At 27.6% G+C, this 24,719-nt stretch overlaps 1 protein-coding gene and 1 long non-coding RNA gene across 11 annotated transcripts in view; one reads left to right on the top strand and one right to left on the bottom strand.

Moving 5' to 3' along the window:
* LOC143919269 (uncharacterized) overlaps positions 1-24,719 on the top strand; it is a 494,191-nt gene that overhangs the window by 80,776 nt on the left and 388,696 nt on the right. The window lies entirely within an intron of this gene.
* On the bottom strand, positions 3,283-8,371 carry LOC143919280 (uncharacterized). The gene is made up of 6 exons (XR_013261218.1): positions 8,142-8,371; positions 7,790-8,009; positions 7,224-7,652; positions 7,059-7,147; positions 4,763-4,940; positions 3,283-4,191 (listed from the first exon to the last, which is right to left on the bottom strand). It is a non-coding gene; the product is annotated as an uncharacterized LOC143919280 (long non-coding RNA).

The raw sequence follows: 24,719 nt of genomic DNA, 5'->3' as shown, positions 1-24,719 counted from the left end.
TTCCCCGAACTCAACAGTTTATAATATCTATACGTGTAATCTTTGTATAAAACTAGAGTGTTACCTTTTCTCGATTTGATATATTCAACTGCAACAAAATTAAATGTAAAATTAGAAAAAATTGAGAACATTAATTCAATAAATAAAACACATTGGAAATTCAACAACAAACCTTATATTATACATACTCGTAGATTAAAAACCCAATTTCATGTATTCAAATAAAACATATATTGCGTCTTGATACATTTATAAATACAACATGGTTGAATAGAATTATTGCAATAACAATGAAATTATATTTGTATATTTACATGATATATATACATATAGTAAATAATACTCAAATAATTCATTTACATATATACATATATATGTATACAGTAAAATCTTGTTATATGTAATTAACTTTTAGGAACCTACAAACATACATATGTACATATAAAATAGTTTCGTTATAATGAAATTGGAACCATGGCTATTAACCATGAAAATAATGTTTTATAGGAGAAATTTCGTTATTTTTATTTATTATACAGATATGCAGACATTATTAAAAATTAATAATACAATTGATTAATATACGTATACATTATAATCATATATTCATAATTACTATTTCAAAGTCAGAATCTATTGTATTGCAGATGAAGAATTATCATGAAAGCGAATTGAATTTCCATCTTTTCTTGATCTCAGTACTAAAAATATAATAAAAAAATCATGTAGATTATTGCAGTCAAAGCCGATTTAAGCTAAATATGTACCTATGAGATATATAATATAAACTACAATATTGGGTTTGTTATTAAATTGAAAATATATAGTATTATACCTACATATTCAAATTGAAATAACTAACATTTGACGAAGCTTCCATCTTTTGCTTTGTGGTAGATAGGTGGTTTGTGATTGTGTGCATATCGAACGGTAGTTACATTTCCATCCGAAATCCATATATACGCTTTACATCGAACTTTACCACCACTATTCGTACATATCCACTTTTCATTGCCAGATCCCAAGACAGAGTTGAAGCCATAAGTGTATTTATCGTAAAAAATCAGTGTGTTTCCTCGTATGGATTTGATATAATTAACTGCAAAAAAATATGTTGAGTCAGAAGATTTATTTAAAATTCATTTTACATGCATATTATAAACATACAATGAATTTATGTCACGCATATGTAGAACATATGTATGTAATCAAATTAAAATGAGTAAAATCGTAGCATTGGTAACTAGTTTTATATTGAAACATATTACAGTCTTGTAAAAATATAATGAAAATCCTTTCATCAACATGTATATTGTGCATCACTTTTATCTTTTGATCTTTTTTTTCACATCTATGGTTTTGAATGTTTTACATACAGATGAAATCAACATAAATCTAAAAGCTAAAATGTAGATTAACGAAGTCCAACAGTATGATTTGTAAATGGTCGACAGGAACATACAGACATGCAAATACATTTTTTTCTCGAAAAAAGGGGTAGTCATTATTTTATTGTTTATCTCAGCTAAGACTCAATTGTCAGTATTATTTTTTTTGTGATGCCGTAATATATAGTGTAATAAGTAATATTTAAAGCAAATAAATGAAAATAAAAATGAATGAATCAAAATAGTAATTTTGAAGTAATACTGAATATTATTTGTAAATACGAAGTACAAAGAATGTCAAAAATTCTAAAAATAAACTTTGTTTATCATGCAAGCCACTGGTGTACCAATAAATTACTGCGAAATGCTTTTTCGGATATACAATAAAATAAAATACTTGAAAACCGATATCTGACAATCTCGAGATGTTCGATATGTAGTTAAGATATACATTTGTAGTACAATACAAAATAAAAAAAAATATAGTGTCAAAATTTGTTCGAAAACAGGGGCCGGTAAATCGGCCCCGTGGGATTAAAAAGGCTGATTTACCAAAAAATGAAAATTTCAAAAGTATGTAGTTTTTTTTAACAAAAATTAAATTTTGAAATATAGGAGTTTTTACATTTAAAAAAATTATAAAGATCATAGGGAAATAAGAAGCCGCAGGTAAATAAGAAAATAAATCATAAACATACTGTGAATATGTATAGTATATTTCTAACGATCGACGTTTCAGTAATAAATACAATACAACTAGGGATTGCAATACCGGTATACTGGAAAATCGACAAAATTTCGCCATCGGAAAATTTTAAAATTTACTGACATTAACCTGAAACCAGAAACTGTTTTATCGCGAATTAAGTGCATATACAGGCATATAATTGCATAATATTACATTAAAAATCGATGCAAATGGCGTATTGTGGATGAGGTTGTCTTTGAATTTGTTTATTTTCAGTATTAAATGTGGTTATTTCAAATTTATAAATTCACTGAAAACACATACCAACCAAATCGTAATAAATGTGATCAGACGGTTGATTCAATTATGTATGATCGAAGCTTTCAAATGGTTCAAACTTAAAATAAATAAATATGATTGGTTAGAAATAAATAATAAAATTTATTTACTATTTTCTAATTACGAATTAACTTTAATGCACTTATATGACATTATCCACCTGATATTTATTTTTTAATTATTTATGATTCAATCTGGGTTAACGTTTTTATGAAAATTAACCACATATGTAGTTATCTAATCCACGAAAAATTTTTTTTTTAATTTACCGGTAAATACTGGTATACCGATAGTAGGAAAAATCATTACCCGTATACCGGTGTGTGAAATTTGACGGTAAATTGCAATCCCTAAATACAACACTCTCATATGTGTAATATTGTTTGTACAATTTATTTATAAATATTATAAATAATTGATTTTATCTACACAAAAACAAAAAGTGCATGCTACTTTAAAATTGTTAAGTTTTCAAATGATTTGAAAAATACCAATAATAATTATAGGTTAATGATTGTGATTGGCATTATGGCCTATTATAACGTCTTTGTGGGAGTCAACGGAGGCGAGGCAACCTTGGTTGTCGTGAGTTGAGCACGTCCAACGAGTTCTACTGTTATTTTTCAGGTTGTACTTCCATTTATAAGTATAACGACCTACCTGAATAAGTGTCTTTCCACTTTGAGACGAGACGTATTGAGCTGAAAATGAAAAACAATTAACCATAGGAAAACGTATATAATAAAAATATGAGGATGATTGAAATCTATTGATTTCCAATGAAATGTATAGATTTCAATTAGGAATAAATACAAATTGTATAATATATGTTTGTATACGGTTTAGTCTAAAATGAAATACATCAATAGTTGTGCAAAAATAGTTTATTTTGTAATTGCATGAGTTTTTTCTAAATTTTGAAGTTCAAATTGTGCACAATTAATAACTATGTATGTATATTATATAAATTTGTGCCACGATCGTGTAATTAACAACAATAATAATAATATATCACCAAAAAACAAAACATGTTTAAATAATACTTATGTATATAGAGGAATTGCGTTATTTTATGTATGATATATGTACATACTCGTATGTGTACTCTTTAATTTGAAACAAAAAGGAGTATATTTACATATTATATATGTAAATTAGGACTGGGCAACATCGTTTCTAATCACAAGGTGCAAATTTTAACGTGCGAAATATTGACAGCAACGAGTTAAAAATAAAAATAAAACACTGAATTTAAATTCTAATTTGCCACAATTGTGGCTACATTTTAAAAATAGGTTGCCCATCTCTGGTATAGAGAGTTCTCCTTTTAATTTCAAGAAAGTATGAGATCAAAACCTAAATGTTTATTTTATTTTATACAAAACTTCTAAATTTAAATATACATATGTTTAGTTTTGTATTATATTTAACCTTTTGAAGGTAATGATATGGTAATACTTAATATTCTTATATAAATAAATAAATAGCATCGTTTGATAAGGATATTCAAATAAATTAATAATCACTATGAAAATAATTAATTATGCGTTTCTATAAAACATTGCACACAATAATATTTAACACATTGCAAGCATTTGTAACGAGAATCAGGTGACTTTCGACGGGCATATAATCTGCCCTGTTGCATTGAAAGTTTGGCATAACACGTTAAACAACGACGCCTTTCGCGAGAACGAACTTCCATTAAATTATGTTTGAGACGATTCTCAATGTTTATCGGAAACTCCTCAGCTTGATCATCACAGTTAAGCGAATCTGAAATATCAACAATATAATGTATAAGTATGACGACAGCAAAATCAGTACTGATGTCGTGCAAAATGATTACAGAGTTTGGACCACACGGACTATAACTTCTAATAAAGAATATCATTGACTTCGGAGACCGTAAATGTTTGTTATTATCGACTTGCTGACAAATATAATACATAATACTCGTACTTACATATGTACATACAATCAAAGTTGGATTTTAAAATCTGATGGACGTAAAAATGGATAAACGTTAGTCTTTTAACTATTGTCAATGTGCTTTTGCTGAAATGTCAAATATAATAGCCTAGTAAACAAGTGAGTTGATAAATATAATATCGTAGAATATTTATATTTGAATAATTACAATTTAATCATCAAAGATCTACTCTAAAATATCGTGTTATATCTGATAGTAATGAATATCACATTACAAAAAATGAAAATTATTGAAATTAAATCAAAAGAAAAGGTATTCGAAATCTCAAATACAAAATTTAGATGGTGAAGTGTTTAATGAGCGTTTTTCATTTTGATAACATTTAAAACTACATTTAAGTATCACATTTATTACTTTGGAAATCTTTTCATTTTGTGCACTCCTTCCAAGTGACGATGCAAACCGGTGGAAGATGAGCCTTTACACGAAATCAATTTGGCACACATTATGCAAACCGCAGTATTCTTATCATGGATGTTGCGCAGAAAGTGTTTCCAGCAACTGTCGTACCACATATATTTGAAATCTGTTTCTGGAAAAAGAACAAGATAAATTTTAATGAAATGGAAATTTTTCATTTAATTTTAAACTTGTTTGTAAGTTTAAAATTAACATACATAATAACATAACAATACATACAGTTTTTTGTAGTGTAATGCATTGGAACGGCGTTCCAGCAGCTTTTTTACTGTTTTTAAATTAAAAAATCCATGTTTATATGGGCTTCATCCATTGGAAAATTTTTATTTAAATGATATTTGAATTTCATTTTTTTTATAAAAAGCTTGACAAAATGTGAATTCTGGTACCATTTAAATAAAAAACTAAATAATCATCTAATATATATTTTGGAAAGAGACTTTGTATGTATGTATGTAAGTATACTGTAACCTTCGTTCGTAGACGACAAATTCGATTTTTTTTTTTCGATTCATAGGCGCCGATTCGATTTTTTTCGATTCAAAGGATTCGAAGTCCCCGCAGGGGGCTTCAAATCCTTTGAATTGTCTGTTTGTCTGTTACGTATGTCTTCCTATACCATTCAACCGATTGCGGCGAAACTTACATGAGTTATTAAAATAATCTGTGAAGTTATTAATAAATGATTAATTCCGTTGATTTGAATTGCGATATTTTACAAGGTGCACAATTATGTCACACAAGCCACTAATATACAATATATGTTGCAATCGTTCATATGTACATATGTACAAACGAGAGTAAGCTGATGATGGCGACTAGTAGATATCCCACTTACATATGTATATACATATTTAACAATGCATCTCTTTTAATATATAATTTCGAAAGAGACTTTGTATGTATGTATGTTTTGGTTCGTAGAATTCGTGACGTTAAATTTAATAAAAGAACAAATGAATATTCAAATAAATTTAATAAAGTGTTTACTATTAGATTAGCCATACTTAAGCGGTTTGTTTTATTTTATTTTTTACATACATATATACAAATATGCCCGGAAGGCCTAACAGGTAAACCCCAATGCGCCTTTCTGGTGAATTACAAGAATGCAGCATTTTGTATTACATAAGTCGCTGAATTAACGAGACACGAGAAACTGAAAACCCGAAATTAACGAGACATCTATGAATTTGTACATTAATCATAGTGTATATAATCATATATAATTATATTACAAATACCGAGCGAAGCTGGGTAAAACCACTAGTTTTCTATAATATAATATTAAAATTAAAATTTAAACTTGGCCTCACCAAGTTCATACAAATTTGTTTATCCATATTCTTTACTAAGGATCTATGCGTGTTAAATTGATATCAGTTGATTTTTTACACCAATTGATATCATCACTGTGAAGGGATCTACAGTAAACAATTTATTTAACATCAACTTTTTATTGAATATTTTGGAATAAATAGTTTTAATTATGAATATTCATATTCAGAACACATAATTCAATGGCAATTGACATAACCTTAATTTTTAATAAATATTACGCATGTACATATAATATAAACATAAATTCAGGGCTTTTTTCCCATTTAACGGCGTTTAATGGCGTTCCAGCACATTTTTGTCTCAGCATTTTTTTATGTTTCAAACGAATATTCTATATAATATAATCGAATCGAATATAATCTTTTTCAATAAAAAAACTCGACAAGAAGTGAGTTTCGGCACATTTTCTTTTCAAAAAAGCCCTACATTTATGTATATCTAATATAATTACTTTACAATACATTACGCGAGATTATTTAAATTGGACTAGAATGGAAGTTTAAGTTTAATATTTTATTTATAATACACTCTATGCGTTTTTATAAGGATGTTAGATACAAACGAAGGTATTGCGATGACACGTGTTTGTTTATGCTGATTCACAAGTCAATTGGGTAGATGAAATATGAAATAAGCGATGGTACGACTAATTAAATGTCTATGTATATCATCGTGACAGAATCGGTACAAATCGCATGCAATCTAAATAATATCAAATAGTTCATATTGTCAGATTTTTATTATTAAATAATTATCTTGGATAGATTGTCAAATAAATATTGAATAATTAATGATTATGAAGGTTTTTACAGTAAACAAGTTTACTGTCAAATGTATGTAGGGTAGCTTTGCACCCTTTGGGTTGATGTGTGGAACAAGCCCATCGTACTTTTAAGCCTTTGTTATATTGCCGTCTGAATTTGTAATTTCCGATCTTCAGCAGTGGTTTCCCAGCCATAGATCTGATGACTTCTATAACTGAAATTAAATAATAAGAATGAGTTACATGCATATGTGAGTTTAAACTATAAAAGTTTGTTAATAATTTACATACCTTTGCAGCTTATTGGTATTAACAATATGTATATGTATGTATGTATATCTTCCTCACATGTCTGTATGTATGTATGAATAAAAAAGTAATACAAATATGGAAAAAAACATTTATACAAATTTAATTAATTCAATAAATATTTCAGTAAAAATATGTAAGTTTTTCACATTGTTTTGTTACAAAGATTAAATAGATTTTCAATTGCTATATTTCCTTTAGACGGCCGATATGTAGGAACATCGTTGTCTTTGGGATGTCTTATCTTTTTATGTACACCCATTAAATGACGATGTAAACCAGAAGATGACGATCCTTTACACGCAATAACTCTCTTACATAAAGTACATATTGCTGAATCTTTGTTGTCTTTTCTACGTTTGAAATAGTCCCAACATTTATCGTAAGCACCAAAGTAATATTTATTTTCGTCTGAAAAATGTTTAATAAACATAATTTAGTATAAGACAATAATGGATGTGAAAAATATTAAGTTGGTTAAGGAATAGTGAAAAAGATTTTTTTATATAAAATATCATTGGTTTAATTTTATAAATGCATATGCGTACATGTAAACATGTGTTTGTATTTTTTAATATTAATGATTGTGGTTGTTGTTGAGGGAAACAATGACGGAATCAAACGTGAACAAACAAGCTTTACATCCTTTGGGTTGATGAGTCGAACAACACCATCGAACCTTGAATTCGCTATTTTCATAATGGCGTCGAAATGTGTAGTTCCCAATCTTTATAAGCGGTTTTCCAACCAATGAAGTAACGACTTCCACTGAAATAAAATAAAAATTTAGAATAACAACAAACATACCTGATGTTGGTGAGTGAATGTTAAACTGTAAGAAAAAAATGAGAGGAAACGACGATATAAAAAAATATATAAATTATATATAATCATAATAACCTTGCAGTATTTATCGCTTAGAGGTATCGATACAAGAAAATCAATGGTTATGATAATTTACTTCATAAACAACATTGTCATCTATCGTGTGCATTTTGGCAGTGCATCCTCGACTGTGGTGAGTGGAGCACACCCACCTTTTCTTATGATTAGTGGTAGATTGTAGCTTAAAAGTGTACGATCCAAGCTTAATTAGAGGTTTTCCTCTTCGTGACATAACATACGAGACTGCAATAAAATAATAAATTGATTACATATAGAAATGGTAAAAATCTGTTAATTAAAATGTTGTATTTTGTGTGCTTTTGTAAAAGGATGGGTGCAATATTGTTCGAACTTCAAATTATCATGATAGTTAATTGATCGATATTTTTGTGCATTAATAATATATGTAGTTTTGAAAGCGTGAATGATTTATGTAGATGTGTATTTTATAATTTCTTTTTTTTTTTCTTCCCTTTCACAGATCACCATCCTTATTTAAGAGGTAATACTTCTTTGGTGGATTATTGTATCATTTAAGTTAAATGGTTTTCATTAAAATTTAAATTCAGTTCGAAAAAATTTATTTTAAAAATTTACAATACATTAATGGTATCTTAAAACATTTCTCACATGTATTTTTGATGACATTTTTCATAACATTAAAGTATTGTAAGTAATTGAAATAAAAAAAAAATTAGTCTTTGGAGAAATGTCATTATTTCACAGCGATGTTTATGTATATATAATTAAATTTAAAAAATACAAAAAAATCAACGAAAATTATTTTAATATATAAAAAAAAAATATTTGTAAAATATTTTCTTCTTCTTCTTCTTATATATATATATTATATAAATATAATACAAAATGACCAGAAATTATACAATATAATGACTTTAAGATTATTTGTCTAATGTGCATTTTTAATTTACATATTTTGTACTAAAAACCAAATGTATCACAATATACATTCAATATTTTCATTAAAAATTGTACGTTGATTTTTGAAATACTCGTAATTTTCTAAACACTTCGACCAATTGCGCAACAATTGCAAAAATTTCAACATATGCCATTTAATACCTATATTGGTTTGACCTTTCTTTTTAGATATTATAATATATAATAAATTTTTCATATAAATTATAAAGTAAATAAATCACTCTTACAAACATGTAACATATTATTTACTATTTACAGGAATGAAATTAATTTTATTACTAAATATAAACTTAACATTAAATATGGCAAATTATATCACATTTATTATTGAATAGGAATGTTTATAATCAAAGTGATTCTTTACAAAAAATTTTATTTAAATTTAAATTATCGGGTAATATTATGTATTGTATAAGGTAACATTGCTTTGAGGAACATTTAAAATTATCGCTAAGTTTCAATACGATCATTATTGATTACAATAATATATATGTATTAAAGACGTATTAACAATTTTATTGACAGTTGTACCGTGTTTAATGGTTGTGGCAGTTGACGACACGTAACAGCCTGTTACCCTTTGTATAGACTTTGGCTTTGCACCTGATGAGACTTTGTTTTATGCATCTCCATACGACCACGCCATGTAAGAGAACAGTAAATTTGGCAAAACGGTAGGTGCCCATGATGATTACATAGTTGCCGTGACGAGAGAAACCGAAACGAATAGGAACTAAAAAAATATGGTCAAATTAGATAAACATATTTTAAAAATTTATGGAAATTATACAAACCTGTAAAAGCAATTGTGTTCATTTTAAACAGCAACCTGGATATTTATCTTCATATAAAAATAGTCTGCATATTATATAAATGGTCATACATGTGCTATTTACATATATACACATTGTTTGGGAGGAAAATGATAACTAATGGTGAATACAAATATAAATTTTAAATAATAATTAAATGGCAAATAAAATTTAATAAGAAATAAATAAATTTTAGAAATGTTTAAAACCATATAAGTTCTATGGTCTACTACTCGTGAAGAAAATAGTTTGTAATTTTAACCAGGCAAAAACAATAAATTTACATGAAAAAGAGTTTTTTTAATGAAATTTATTTTCATATTCAAGTTAATACACATATAATTGATTTTCTTTGGAATTGTACGATAATATACTCAATCATTCGATTGAATGACGAGTGAAATACATTTATACAATAATGACTAGTGGAAACAAATACTTTCACAACATTGTTATTATTATAATAAACACATAGCGTTACCTTTAATTTTGAGGTAGAAAGATAATATACGAAACATCATTTAAACACGTATACAAAAACAAAATATAATATTATTAAGAATAATATATTATATATTTAGAGCCTTTCTTTTAATAACTATAAACATTCAACAATTTCTTATGCTTTGCTTTGATTATATTTAACATTACACTTTAATATTATATAATACTAAACAATTTTAAATTCGTCATGGAAGGAACCATACAGATAAAGTTTTTGCAAGAAAAATTTTGCTTTCCTACAATCACAATAGTATACGGACAACTTCATAAAGTATTTATCTATTAAATACAATTACACATGAAATGTAGTATATAATATATTGAGGACAATACACATAAGGGTTTTGATACTATATTTGATAAATATATAATAAATTAAATTTGTACATCGATATCACAAGAGAAAAAATTGATAGACCATGTTTTAAAACGAATACATACGACTATATAATTTTGACTAGATTTTTTTTTTATATATTGTGTATAGTAAATTTGTATAGTATAAGTACGTTTTTTGTATTTTATAATTGGTAAATTTAATTTGGTACACATATTCTTAAGTTAATTTGAGTATAATTAAAATTCTACTTACATTGAGGTAATTCAAGAGATCACATGCAACATTTAAAGTATGTAGATACATAAATTGGTAATTTTTTAAATTAATTTAAAAGTTGATCGGTAGGATGTTGGCCGTGGACCTAGGCCACAGTTTTTTGTACTGACCGTTGGGTAGCAAGCGGTACTGGGGTGGTTTGTGGTTGTGATTTGGTCGAAATTTGCGTAAATTTTGAAATTGGTCGGTTATGGCTGAGGCTGTGCAGCGAGTTATATTGTAGAAAGCGCATCTCCACCATATTGTCTTCGAAGACGGTGAATGTTTTTGGAATGTAAAGCCGTTGATCATCATCACGCAACCTCCTTTACGCGTAGGTATGAACAACACTAAAAATATAAAAAAAAGTGTTAGCAATTGTGTTTTTAGTATGATTTGATAAAAAAAAGGCACTACAATAAAATTAGATAGATAATTTGTTATGGTTAGGGGAAAGATAAAAAAATATGAAAGATATTCGTCTAAATAATGAATCTTTTTTTGAAAAATTATACAAAAAAAAGTAAAATCTAATAAAACCATATAGAAAATTCGCAAATATGGTGTTTTATTGTTTGATACATTTTTGCAATTATTAAAATAATTCTAATGAGTTGTGAATCGGGAATTAAATTCATAATTTTAACAATACCAAATTAGATTTCTTATACATAGATCTATAACGACATAATATTCATTCATGTTAACAATAGATAGGTACTTATTTATATTAGAAAATATTTAATTTAAGTATTTTTACATATTGCGTATTATACAACCGACATACATAACATAAATACAAAGCGGACTAAAACGACATACATACATGCTAAGAATAGTTTGACAAATGCAGCTTGTTATCGAGCTCGTTCTCTTCTTAGCGAAATAATTTTACACAGAAGCCATAATTTTCTGGTTACAATCTAAATTTTTACTATATATGTATATATGTACATATGTAAATATGACTATTCAATCATTTATGCGATAAGTTGACCTGACTATTTCTCAAAGGTAAGCTGATCGACTGCGATTACTGAACACGATAATCTAGACGTACCGTTGTTAGTAAGTAGGTTAGTTAGTAAGTTAGTAAAAAAAATAAGAACAAATAAAATCACCTGAAATAATGACAAACACTACAAAAAGGATTGAATTCGCGGATACAGTCAGGGTCAGGTGGGTGCCACTTTGATGAACTGTCCATTGGGGAGTACTCGATATTGAGGTGGCAGATGATTGTGATCACACCTGAACCTTCGTAGGTTCTGGTGTGGGTCCGTAATGGCTGATGCTGTGCATCTGGTGCTGTTGTAAAAAACGCATCTCCACCATATCGATCTGGCCGATAGGGAATGCTTTTGGTATGTGAAACCATTTATCATCATTATGAATCCACCACGTCGGGTCGGTATGAAATGCACTGAAAATATACCAAATTGATGTTAATGTCATTGATATTTTATTATATAATATATATATACATAAATATAAAAAGCAAAAAAAATAATAGCATTTGCGTATTACAATGGAATTTAAGCGTCTACGATACACAACGGAACAGTTGACAGGTAGTTGCTAATCTTGTTCTATACCTTTTTGGATATCGTTGAATTTTTAATGGAAATTAAATTTTAAATTAGCCATTCCACTACATAAGTCGCACCGCACTTGATTATTTATTGATATTTATTAAAATTCTCAAATTAATTTTGTTTTTGAAATGAAAAACAATTTTTATTTCAAGTTAAAATAATGTTTTAGAAAAGGAAATTTGGTGGTTATTAAAGGAGTAAAATTATTAAAATAAAAGACAAATGGTCAATACACAATTTATTTAGAATTAACCGTATTTAAATTTATCATTAAATACTTACATGTTTATTCTAGATAGATACATATATTTACGTATGTATGTATGTAATATAAATGATGAAGAGATTTTTTCATCAATAAATATGGTATAATAGATTTAAATATGTATATCTTATCTTAAAAATTGCCATTTAATTTTTTTCTAATAATTACATAAAGTAGAGATCATTAAGTTCAGGTACGGAATTGCTTGAAACAACACAAATATGATATAATTGACCAATTTCGTATTATTCAAGACGTCAAATGATCAATATTTGACGCCAGAACTTTCGAGTTAGTATTTAACTAAAATCGTTGTGCTTGCTTTATTAGGTACATTTAACAATTAATTGAGAGCTTATAAACTAACAATTATAAACAATTCTCACTAGTAAATTAAAAGTTTTAAATAATACTGTTGGACAAGTTAAAACTTCATATATTGCCCATTAGGCAGCAATTGATATTCAGGTCGTTTATGATTATGACTATGGTCTTTCGCAAACCTTATCACCACTTTATGTTCGTTCGTCACGGCAGATCCTCTGCAATGTGTTTTTCCGTAGAATGAACATCTCCACCAAATCGTTCTGGGTGAAGACATCGAATGCTTCACGTACGTGAAACCATTCACCATCAATAAATGGCCACCTCGACGAGTCGGTATTAATGCCACTGTGAAAAGAAGTATAACAGTCAGACCAAACCAGGATTAATGGTTTGATATACATAAATACACAACACACAACTAAAGAAACAAAATACGACGGTGAGATTCTGGCTTTATAATTAAGCTATTCAAAATCTATAAACCAGTCGGCCTAACTGTTATTCCGACGACTTTACACAATTTCGTTGTTATGTTTCTAAGTTATACTATTCTCGAGTATACATATGTACATATATACATATATTCAATAAATATCAACTGAAAAATAAATTAAATGAAACAAATAAAACGAATTAAGGCATGTTTTATTTTGTACTTAATAATATACAAATTATATCATAAAATAATAAAACGGAGATTAAAAAAAATCACTTTCTAATTTGTCTAAAATGTCTGTAAAACATACATACATGCATTATTGCTTAGTCAGAATTGTGTACTTAAAGCTAATATATAATAAGTAAATATCATACGTTTCAATAAATTATCGTAATATCATAAGATAAAACGAAAATAATTTGTGAAAGACTACTGTTAAATTTTAACATATATTCCATCTGTGGATTTGACATATCTGGGTGGAAGATGATTATGCTCACGTCTTATTTTCAATACTCTGTCATCTAAAGTAATGGCAAAAGCTAAACAGCGTGTGGATTGATATGATGAACATCTCCAACGAATACAAATGTTCTTCGAGCCTGTTGTGATTTTTGTATAAGTATAATTTTCAATGACCAATAGACGACCACCTTTCCGAGTTGGCATATACGACACTAAAAACATCAATGGACATACAGAGGGTTAATTAATATATATGTATATATACATATTATAATGCAAATTAAAATTACATTTTTAATTTCTACTAAAAATACAATACCCGACGAAAAGTTTAAGGCCATTTATGGTGAATTTGAAAATTTCTGATTTTTAGTTTACTAATATGCCCCTGTACATAGACTGGACATGTGACCTATATATTTATATATATATATATATATATATATATATATATATATATATATATATATATATATATATATATATATATATATATATATAATTGTAGGATTGTTATGAGTGGTATGTAATGAAAGGTTAGTATGAGTGGAACATAATTTAAATATGTAATAAGGAATAAACTACTTGTTCTTGTATATGCTGCTTTTTACTTATTTCCTATCAAACATCCTAAGAAAGAATCCCACATAATTTTATACAAGAATATATGATATGAAGACTATCTCTATCTTCATATACGCATGTAATCTCAAATCGTAAGAATCTACAAAAACTATAAACGATGAATAATAATATGTAGATTCCGATAGATTTCTATAATTTTTCTTAGTACTAAAAATATTCCTGTTTGACCCTTTGTTTGGAGTTTGGAGACCCGTTGTAAAATAATAAATTGAAAAATGTACAAAATTAGATAGTAAAAGCTTTGTGAATCAGGAAATTGGATGTGTATTATATTATACCTATAATTAAAGTTACATAATTATTAACAAATTTTTATATATTTTCCACTTGCACATCGTCGAAAGGTTGGTGGTTCGTGTGTGTGATCAGATTTTCGCTTCACAAGAACATCTTTTAAGGTTTGCGCAGTAGCTGGACATCGTCGCATTAGATAAGAACTGCACCTCCATCTGATAACGGATGCGTCAGATACACTGGCTGGAGATATTCTTTGAAAAGTGTAATTTTCAACCATTAGCAGCCTACCGCCCTGTCTGGTCGGTATAAAAGTCACTGGAATAATACAAAACATCATTAAAATAAGCTACGTACATACATAAGGTAAATTATTTTAATAATTTAGTTGTGGTGGGTTTGAAAATAAACACGCAATTAAAAATATAATAGTATATTTAGGCACATTTGAAATACATCATATAATACTAGGTAAATACATCAGTTTCGGTTTGGTTCTAATGTAGAGGTGGTTCATGGTTATGTTCATGTTTGAAAGAAATTAGGGTATTATAGTATGTCACTGCAATAGCCCTGCATCTATTGATGGGATAAAAGCAACATTTCCACCAACACTTTCCAGCTTTACTGTCACATCGCTTACAGTAATAAAATCCGTTTATTCTTAGTCGATATCCACCACGAGTGTTGGGTAAGAATTCAACTGAAATTTCGAAGTAAGAATTAATTAAAATTAAAATACTTATTCATATTATTGAATCTGTATTTCGAAGGTAAAAATAAAAACAAATTACATACGCAGTTGATTATAAGATGTCACAAAATGTCCTTGCGAATACTATATAGAGCGACCAGATATAATGAGCTCCTTTACATATTCAATTTCTGCTCAAATTATGGAAAGAGTTCATTTATTTGAAGTGCAAGTTCCACCATAAATATTAAGGAATTATTAATATTTTTTCATTGTTTTCATTATTATTATTATTTTGAATAAATAAATAAAAAACAATTTATACACACGTGCATATGTTGGAAAATTATATACGTAGTTTTTATTTTATTAAAATTTTTCCTATACAACATGGATATATTAATATACCAGAAAATCATAATATTTAAATATGATATTAATAAAAAATATATTTTATGTACATATGTATGTATAACTTACATACATACATATAATGATGTTATTATCAAAATACCTGAAATTAAAAACAATACAAAGTAATAAAATTTATTACACAATTACAAAAGTAAATTCGGAAACCGATGCAAGATTTTAAGTTAATATATGGATTGAGAAAAAAATTTAATATGGGACAGCATTGCAGTCGTTGGTCATTTGAATTAAAATAATACATTAATACTAATGGACAGAAAGTTAATGTATTTAAATTTTTAACTTCAAAATCCAAGAGACCAACGACCATAGCAAATATTGCATGTGGTATATCCCCCATATCAAATTTAAAGTAATTAAAATAAATCCTAACCAAAAAGTATTTATTATTTTTACGATAAATTATAGGGTCATTTCGTTTTTCATAAAATAGTTTGAAATATACATATATACATATGTACAACCTTTAAAAAAACAAAAAAAATGTAAATGAAGTCTGACATATACATATCTGACATGTACATACAAACATGTATACAAGTTCAGCATAGAGTTGACTAAATTGCTATTTAACATTTTTTATTCTGAACAAATAGCATGTGCTATTACTAGAAAGTAATAGCACATGTAATAAAATAGTCGGAAGAAATTATTTTCTCAACTATATCACTTTTCATTTGGTGGTTAATACAATAAAAAAAATATATATTGCAGCACACTATACTAGACACTACAGAAGTGAGACTTACTTAAGTATTTAATACTACATATTACAGAAGTGAAACTCATTTACGCAAAATAAACACATACACCATATAAGAAACATGTTAGGTTTGTGAGGTTACTTACGCGTAACTATACTCCCACTTCAAAAATACAAACATTAAAACCCCTACAATACAAATAAAAATATAGATAAAGTAAACATCTAAGTCAATCAATCAAGTGCTCTAGTAGTTACCTTCGGTCTACCTGTTTTAGGCTTCTCTCTGATGGGCATTTGATTGACTGCCAGAGGAGGTTTTATGAGTCTTAATCTTATGGGTAGACCTATTTAATATTTTGTGGTGGTTTCATTAAAGATAAAGATTGGTCATTGTGTGAATGTGCATTTACAGTCTTATAAATTATAACGCAATCATTACGTGAACTATATAACAAATATATACTAGCGTCACATTGCTGATTTCGCCTTTTCACTTTGTTACAGCGATAATAATGTTTTATACCGTCGAAAGTTTTGTTAGAGTAGTGGAAGCTCCATGAACCATCTTCTTTTACGTATCTCAACGCTTCTTCTTTGTTAGGGATAACAGCATGTTGCCTCCATAATCGTCGTCTTCTTTTTCGGCGTGTCTCGACGTTAACATTGTTCACGACTCCAACAAAGTCATCATCAGACGAATAATATTTAGGAACGCATATTGTTATACCTGTAATAATAAAACAACAACACTGAGCTATATTTGAATCAAGTCAACTAAAATTTTCCAAAAGAAAAAATAGTCTTATAAAAAGCATTAGAGTTATAAAAAGAATTAGTTAGAGTAGCATTTCAATCGTTCATTTAATATACATGGAAATTTTGATATAATATAATTAGAAATATATATGTATATATAAATATATATATATATATATATATATATATATATATATATATATATATATATATATATATATATATATATAAAAATTTTTATTGCGCAGTATATAAATAGAATTTCTGTAATATATGTATTTAACGACCTTTTCTGTAATATGTTTATCGTTAATTTTACTTACTGACCATTTATTATATGTAGTTACTGAGCGTTTCATATAGTAACTCGCCAAAGACCAATTAAATACAACTATTTATAAATTTCTTTATTTAAAAGAAATTTATTATTTAATACTTAAGTTTATGTAATACATAAGTTACAAAGTTGGCAAGTGTTCGAAAAATTATATAATTTTTCATAATCATGGGATAGATTTAAAATAAAACAAAAATAAACTGTAAAAAGTCTATTAAATTACATATATGGAAACACTTTTTTTTTTTATAATTTCAGCTTTTAAGAATACTGAACCCTTTTTTAAGACGTTTAATAAATATTACATGTGCTATTTAATATAATGCGAAAAACTATCTGTTAAAAATGTATTATATGTATATATTGTACATATGTATCCGTGAATTGGGTCCATCGGCAATGCCGCCTCTCCCAAGTATCCTTCTTAAATATAATATATACAATTTACTTAATTTACTGTTTATGTATTAAAATTATATTCTATGTATGTAAATATTCATACATATGTACATGTACCTTATACATACATATATGTACATGTGTGTGTTTGTATAAATATGCACATACATAAAACATTCATTAAATTTTACATAAGGCATTTTTCTTTACTTACATACATATGATGGGATTGTTTCATTTTTTGAGCATTAATATTTGTTTATCATGTTAAATATATGAAAACAAAATCTTAATTTACATATACAAGTGTACACATACATATATCTTAAACATCAAATATTGTATTAATAAAAAAAAACGACTTTCAATTGACTATTATTATATATGTATATTGTTAGTTTTTAATTATTGATTATGTACATATCTTTGTCGCGAAATAAGTACTTAAATATTTACAAATTGATTGTAGATATAATAATTTTCTATGTACATATTATCTATATGTATCTATATAATAAAAAGTCATGAACCTAGTGCATTGGAATATTGTTAAAATTATATATTACAGTAGACGCGTTCCAACTTAATTACCAATCATCATATGAACGACAAAATCAAAATTGATGTGTGTAAATATAATGAGACATGTATGTTACATACATTTATTAAATTCTCGTCACCTGTATTCATTGTCACTTATGTTATATGTAGTTCAATCACCCATATCTACATTGATGTCATTAGAGGTAAGGGATCAATACAATAATATGGATAGAAGTGAAGTGAAAAAAACTATGTTGAATTAACTCAAAAAACTTGCATTTAAAAATTTTTTATGTCACGGCAACTTGATTGTTTGTCCATTAGGTGTGACAAAGAAATGTGGAGGGTCATGGTTATGCTTTTTCATAAGTTTATACAACTCATCATATCTAGTAACAGCACTAGCTGGACAGCGAATGGATTGATAAGATGAACATCTCCACCAGGACGTAAAATTTTGGCAATTGTTCTTTCTGTAAGTGTAGCCAGCAATCATTAACATTCTCCCACCGGATCTTGATGGAATAAATGTCACTGAAACATGTTTTTCATATTAGTTACTTTAAAAAATTTTTATTAGTGGGGATGTATGTACGTACATATGTGTGTATATGTATGTAGAATAAAAATACAATATTATCAATTCGGGATAGTTAGCTATATGTTTAACGTACATACTCTAATGAAGTTGTCAACAATTGTATGTAGTTCTGCTAAATGGTAAACTAACTAGAAAAAAATATTAGCTGATATTGCCCAGCGAAGTTGGTTATTCCCAGGTTTCCCTGGTGTTATGTACTTGGGTGGATAAAGGTTGAGAAAGAGAAACCCTCAAAGATCTTCAATTTCTACCAAAATGCAATTCTCACAATTATCTACATATAGTCTAAAACATATATAAAGTTTGGGTACCGTGATAGATAGTATGTGCACTAATTTTGATATGTAGGGACAGATGTACATTGGAAACTGTGGAATTGCATATTAGACAAACACACTTGTCTGACGTTTTTGTATCGGAGCTCTTCGATCCTGGGCTCCAACCCCATTCAAAACCTGTCTAAGGTTAGTCTAGGTCTAGTTAGGGTACCAAGAGATAGTATTTGATGATTTTAAGTTGAAAATCGTGAATCTGTAAACCAGAAACATCCCTACAAACAAACATTAATTTTATATAGATAGATATATAAATAGGTTAGTGATGGTATTGAAACATACATTTAACCATTTAAATCAATATATGTATATGTACATATTTGAGAAAAAATGAAACATAAAGGATATTTCTCCGAATACGATTTTATTAATTTAAAATAATAAGAACATATCCGAAATTTTATTTGGGTATTTTGAAAAATACACCACTCTCATCTTGTGAATATTGATATCGTGCATGATTATGATTGTTTTTGTATCTGATTAATCGTTCTTCTACCGTTGTGGCTGATGCTAAACATTTTGTTAGGTTGTAAGTTTGACATTTCCACCACTGTCTCATTCGTCTTGAACACATAGTGTTTTTCTTGAACGTATAGCCGTCTATCATCAACAATTGAGCACCGCGCTGAGTTTGGATAAATATTGCTGAAAATATATACAAAAGATAAGTTACGCAGTTGTAGCGTCGGATAAAGTTACCAATCGTAAATTTAGTTACTGTGGAATCAAACAACAAAATTAAATGAAATTATTTATTGGGTTACTGGATATTACATAAAATTTAAACTAAAACTTTGTAGTAAAAGCCCATGGCATCCTGCGCATACACAGGTGGATCGTGATTGTGACCGTATTTCATTTCTATTATTTTACCATGAAAAGTGACCACAAATGCTAGACAGCGAGTCGTATAGTAAGATGGACATTTCCACCAACATTTAGTATCCATATTTGTGCTTCTGTTCCTGTTGAAAGTATAGCCGTTCACCATCAAGAGTGTAGCACCACGAGTAGTCTTGATAAATGCAGCTAAAAAATTAAAAATTTGCTAAATTGGAGAAGTTATTTTACAAAACGAAGTGATAGCTAACTACAGATCCACCATTACATCTAGAAAAAAAAGACTAGCTTTTATATCGTAAAATCAATTGTTCTGACCACAATGTTAGCATGTGTTCTACGAAGTTTTGTATTTCTGTGAAGAGGCAAAGTAGAAGAATCTGTTAAAATTAATATGCGTCGCAAATTAATATGCGACACTATTTTATCATTATACATACATATGTACATACGTATATATATAGTAGAAGATTCAATTACAAAAATTAAAATCATCGTGTGATAGTAATAGAAGACTTGTGTGTACGCGATAATAAAAATTGATTATGCTACTATATAAATATATGTATGGACATATATTTAATTGCAACTAGAGATTGGGGTGGTAAAAATCTATGAATAAATTGTCGAGTTTGAAAAAAATGAAAAAACTAATATTTTTTCAACACCAAATATTATTAACACACTTAATTTCCATATTTACTGTGTATTAAAATGTACGCACACTTGAACTTCATATGTTATATTTTGTGGTACCGCAAAGTTTCTGCCACTAGTATACAAATTCTATTACATCAAAAATAATAAAACATAATACATATATTATAATAATTTAATTAAAGAAATATGTAATTCTATTTTATATAATTGATTATATTTACATATATGATCATTATTATAAATTATTTATGTATAGTGCATATACATAGGATTGGGCCTAAGCTCGAGATTTGAGGCACTCAAATTCGAATCACTCACTATTCGAATTCAATGTTTCAGCCGAGTCGATACATTTTTTCTTAAAGAATGAGACACTCGGTCATTTGTCTCAAAGTGACTTTTATATTTATATTTAAAGTGAAATGACTTTTATATTTATTCAGAAGTTCCAGGACGATTAATATTGTGTCGTTTAATCATTCGCCTCAAGCTGTCAGTTCTAGGAAGTGCATTGATTACTTCTGCAGACAAGCCCTTCTTGCATTCTTTAATTATATTGTTGTACCCATCGTGTTCACTTCCTGGCGTTTTTGAAGCACGCAGTTTCATCTCGGAGATAACTTTAGAAGCTTCCAGTTTCACATGAGACGGTTCATGATTGTGTGTGCCCATAATCATGGTGACTTCTTTAAAAGAATCGGTGTGAACTCTAACGCTGCACGTGCCTTTCTTTTCACATCGCCAGTATATTTTTGATTTGTCTCTATTGGCTCTTTCATGAACATAACAATATCCATTGTTGACTATTTTTAAATTTCCACGTTTTGATAAGTAAGTAACTAGTTTTGGACTGTCTTCTGAAAAATAAAAATAGATACGAACTTAGAATGCAGAATGCAAATTTTGTTGGAAGTAAGAGTAAAACCCACTGTTTTAAATCTATGTAGATGTGTATATAGCTGTTGTAATCTCGACGTTATCTGAAATAATGTGAAAAGAGTAGGAAATGAAAAATAAAACGAAATATATATTTAAAATAAAATTTATTAAACATAACATAATTTGGAATCAATTTAATTAATGACTTAGACTTTTAAGATTCTGCCATCCGAGGTGGTAAACAATCTTGGAGGATTGTGATTGTGAACTCCGACGACATTAAAAATAGCGTCGTTTCTTGTGGATGCACGGGCAGGACATTTTGTCGAAGCATATTGACAACAGGACCAGCTGGTGTAATTTCTACCAATGTAATCTTGTTTGTAAACAAATCCCTCATACACCAACTGCCTTTTTCCTCTACTAGATTTGGTGAAAACTACTAAAGAATAAAATAAAATGAATATAAAGTTTTAGTTTTGATTGATTTTAAATTTAGTGGTCTTCGAAAGTTGCAGAATGAATGATAAAAAAAACTACTTGTTAAGTTATGTTCTTTTAAGGAAGAATATAATGTATTTCATAATCTATAATAGTTATTTACACATAGAATTAAAACAAAAACAAAAAAATAGGTAAATAAACTCACATTGAAAGTTAGATTGAGATTGAGTGTTTTTTCAGCTCCATATAACCAACCAAATACATTGTACATACATACATACATATACCAATTTTTATTTCTATCACAGACTATCTATAATATCAGCATACGATAAAATATTATATAATTGTATAATATATCACACAGGTGGCCTAACTTAAGCCTTGTAGGCGACTAACGGCCGAGATTATATGAAAATACATATAGATATAATAAATTACATAAAAAAATATGTAAACTACTATAATTAAACACATATAAAAAGAAGTTACTAACAGTTTGCAGTCAACGACTTATATATGTATGTACATGGAGGGCTTTTTTTCCCATGTAACGCGGTGGAACGGCGTTCCGGCACCTTTTTGTTTCTTTTTTTATGATTTAAACGAATATTATATATAATATAATTTGAATGTAATCTTTTCCAATAAAAAACTTGACAAAAAGTGGGTTCCGACACTTTTTTTTTTCAAAAAAAAGCCCTGTGTACATCTATACTTATTCTAATATGTACATATAGATATTCTATTTAAAAATCAATAAAAAATGTCTAATAGATATGTACAATTCATATTTACATAATTGAAAAAAATATAGGTGAAATTAATTTAATATATAACTAAGTTTCATTATTTGCACCATGTCTAGCCGCCTTTAAATATATTAATATTAATAATACTTTTTAATTTATATACAGATGAGTATCCTTGATTTGCTTTTTTACGAGTATTCAAACAAACGTATGTTGTAATGTCGAGATCATAAACCTTTGTTCTGGTAAATTTGGACATGGACTATCTAAATAAAAAAAATGCAACATTTATCTTTATAAAATAAAATTATATTTAGTTCGAGATCTGCAGAATGTTCCATCTAGATTAGCGTGAATATCATGTGGTTCGTGATTGTGACATGGATTATGTCTGACGAGCTGACCGTCAATTGTTGATGCTGTGGCTAAGCAACGAAATGCCGTCATAGCTTTCGAACTATATGAAGCGCACTTCCACCAGATTCTTACTTTATCAGAATAGTTTTTGACGAACAAGTAGTTGTCCACAAGCAGATATATGCCACCGCTCATTGTAGGCAAAAAACTAACTGAAAGAGAAAAAATATGAATGTATTAATCGCAGCAAAAATAATATTTACATTTATTCAATGTCGCCATCTAAGCATGTAATTTTTTTTCATAATTATTATTTAAATATTAATAGTTCATTATAATAATCTGAATACTTAAGTCACTATACCTTTAAATAAGATTTTTTGTAATTAACTGTTATTTAAAATTCCAATTAATATACAACAAGTTTTTTTACACTTAATATAATATGTAATATTAAGTTCAAAATAAAATAAATATGGTTGAAAAACATGTTTTTAAATTATAATATATTTGGAAAAAATAGCATGTAAATATGTATGTACATATACAATATGATATTTAATAACTCAATTTTTCAAGAAATAATAACAATTTTGAAAGAAAAATTAAATTTAAGATTTATATCATATAATAGATTACCTACACAGTGCATATAATATGTTCATATATAAATATAATGTATGTAATCTATTATTAGTAAGAAGAATATTAAATTGACTACACGACAAATAAATTAAAATCACGATTGATTTCAATATTAAAAAAATAGTAAAATATTATTATTATTGATATATACAAATTTTGAAAAATTATTTGAGTCATAGTAGTGAGGTAATTTAATGTCTTGATAGCACAATATGTAGATGAAACTTTTCAATTTAATATAAACAAATAATAGGAAATAAACTTAAATTCTTAGAAGTCATTAAAAAAATGACATAAATATAATAATATGTATACAATATAATATATTTTAAGTGCTACTTGTATAAAAATATTACTGAATTATGTTGTGTATGTACACATACGTCG

Source organism: Arctopsyche grandis, chromosome 11 (assembly GCF_051622035.1).
Source record: "Arctopsyche grandis isolate Sample6627 chromosome 11, ASM5162203v2, whole genome shotgun sequence".
Taxonomy (NCBI): Eukaryota; Metazoa; Arthropoda; class Insecta; order Trichoptera; family Hydropsychidae; genus Arctopsyche; species Arctopsyche grandis.
This window is presented reverse-complemented; position numbering and strand designations above follow the sequence as displayed.